Source organism: Propithecus coquereli, unplaced genomic scaffold, assembly GCF_000956105.1.
Source record: "Propithecus coquereli isolate 6110/MARCELLA unplaced genomic scaffold, Pcoq_1.0 Scaffold246, whole genome shotgun sequence".
In the NCBI taxonomy this organism is placed as follows: Eukaryota; Metazoa; Chordata; class Mammalia; order Primates; family Indriidae; genus Propithecus; species Propithecus coquereli.
This window is the reverse complement of record NW_012148019.1, coordinates 1,496,385-1,498,965: the sequence shown is the minus strand read 5'-3', so window position 1 is coordinate 1,498,965 and position 2,581 is coordinate 1,496,385. Positions and strand designations below refer to the sequence as shown.

At 32.9% G+C, this 2,581-nt stretch overlaps 1 protein-coding gene across 1 annotated transcript in view; it reads right to left on the bottom strand.

Annotated features, from left to right (window-relative positions):
* RALGPS2 (Ral GEF with PH domain and SH3 binding motif 2) overlaps positions 1–2,581 on the bottom strand; it is a 191,660-nt gene that overhangs the window by 87,084 nt on the left and 101,995 nt on the right. The gene's annotated exons all lie outside the window — the stretch shown is intronic.

Genomic DNA, 2,581 nt, shown 5'->3' with positions numbered 1-2,581 from the left:
AAAAAAAAAAAGGAAAAGATATTTGATAGATGGTTTAACTTGAGTTTATATTGACACCTACCACTTAAATTCAAGAACTTTCGCATATGTTATTAAATATATTATGCAAATTATTTCTAGAATCTTTACTGGATAGGCTATTGGTTTGACTGTAACACTGAAAATTTCAAAAACACCTTATTTAAAACTAACCACCCAACAAACCAACTAACACAATTTTTCAAAAGAAAGATCAAAATAAAAAGGTTGTTAGCAAAATTCCTAGTAAATCTTTATCAAAGTTTATTAGTTGGTACTCAAGTTCCCTTTAGGATAATATATTCAGTTTTGAATTCCATAGCAAAAGAGATTATGATTCCTATCAGTGAAAGCTATTTCAGGAAATAGGATACTAAAATAGTTGTAGAAAATGCTTTGGTACAATATTGCTAAGAATTGCTAAGAATTTGTCCGAAAATTAATAAAAATTGTTTGGCATTCTACCAACTGGAATTTTTAATGAAATTACACAATGTAAGTGGCATTCATAATGATAAACTATTGTTTTATTGTAGGTTTTTAAAAGTTATTTGATAACCTAAGGGGAAATGAAACATGATTTCAACTAGTTGACAATGTTAAAATTCATGTATTGAATAGATGTATAATTAACCAGAATGCTCTGTTCTTTTTCTTTTTATAGAGAAGTTTACTTCAATTCTTTAGGCTACAGACCATACTGCGTATATTCATTTGTTAAGTATTTACTGAACACCTGGTTTGCGTTGGGCGCCCTGCTCGGAACTGAAATATAACCAAGGCAGACGTGGTAGACCTGCTCTCCTTCAGCTTAACAGTCTAGTGGGTGAGAGAAAGATGCAAACAAAATAACTACGATTTCCTAACAGCACCAACACAGAAAGGAACAGAAAAGAATAGAGAGGAAGCTTATTAGGTCAATCACTTTGCTGTCAGTAGCAGCCAGTGACTGACAGAAGTGTAAAAAGCAGGGGCATCTTAGAAAGCACAGCAGTGAAGGCTAGTCTGAGTGTCAGATGCTTCAGTATCATCAAAGTAATAAAAGACGCTGAATCACTGAGAAAAGATATGTTTGGTATTAAAATAACTTAGAAAGATTTTCACCCTGATTAAAAGACATACATATAATTTGTAATATCTACACTGGCTGCCTATATATTAATAGATGAAGTTGCTAAAAACAAGGGCCTTTTGATAAGTGAAGTGTCATTTCTATTTAAAAATTTTTCCTCATAAAAAATATTTTTCCAACAAAATGTTTTTTCTAACATATTTTCTAATAATTTTAATGACACCTTAAGATGCTCTAATTTTCAACAACGATTAATTAGTAGGCTCAAGCAACACAACTGCACCCTTAGAAAAACAGTCTATCTTCTCCAGTCTCCCATACGATGCCCCAACAACACTAAAGTGACCTGTAGTTCCCCAAACACACTATTTCTCACCCCAATCCTTTGATCATTCCATCGTCAGCAGGCCTTTCCTTACCCTTCATGTGGGGCTAACTCCCACTCACCTGCTAAGATTCAGCCTCAGGTGACACTGTCTCCTGAAGCTGTTTCTTTACTTCTCCCAGCAAAGCTGGGTTAGGTCTCCCCTTATCTACGTTTCCGCAGCATCCCGGGCACATCTCCACCACAGTTCTGTTTACCATCTGTTTTATGGATGTGTCATGCATTAGACTGAGCTTCTTCAGGGTAAGAACAAAATCTTATTTTTATAATCCCAGCAACTAGCCCAGTAACCAGCTTATAGCAAAAACTTAAGAAATATTTATTAAATACAATGGGAAGGCGGCTTTAATTCTAGCTACTCACGAAAACAAAAATGAATATAACAGTATCACCTTTCCTATAAAAATGAAGGTATCATATAATATGTCAGTTTATGGACTATTAGAACTACTTAATGTCTTCGAGTCTATCCTTACACAAAGTAATCAGATTCAATAAATACTATATTAAATTTTTATGGTAGTTAGTAAAAATTTAGTCTGCTATAATTATGAAAAATTTTGTTAGACTTTGCTTCTACCTGTTAAAACTTTAAGTTCTTTTAAATTCAATGATGAGTTTCTTGAGCCAGATAAAGAAATGTTTAACAGCTACTTACTCATATTTTGAGTTTTAAGTTACCTGTTCTATATCTCACTGTACAAAACTTAAGTGTTTATTAGGTAGCAGTTCTACATCAGTAACTAGGGAGACAGGAAAAATAGTGGTAAATATAAGACAAAGACCATCAAACTTGAGAAACTTACAACCTAGGACAACAGATTTGTAAAGCAACTCCAGCCTAGAAAGCCCATCCACTGACCTCATACATTTTCAAGTGAGTTAGCATGTAAATGCATTTTGTGAAATCAAAATTGATACGGAAATATAAAGCATTAATATTATGGCGTGGGGGAAAAGATAAAAGTGTTTTTGAACATTAGTAAAAATTTAAATACATTTAAGTGTATAACCAGAGCTTCTTAATATATTTAATATTTGAAGAAAAGTTATTTCTAGTTGTTTTCCATAATTTCTAGCCTTTTGTTAGGACTAATTCTGTCCTG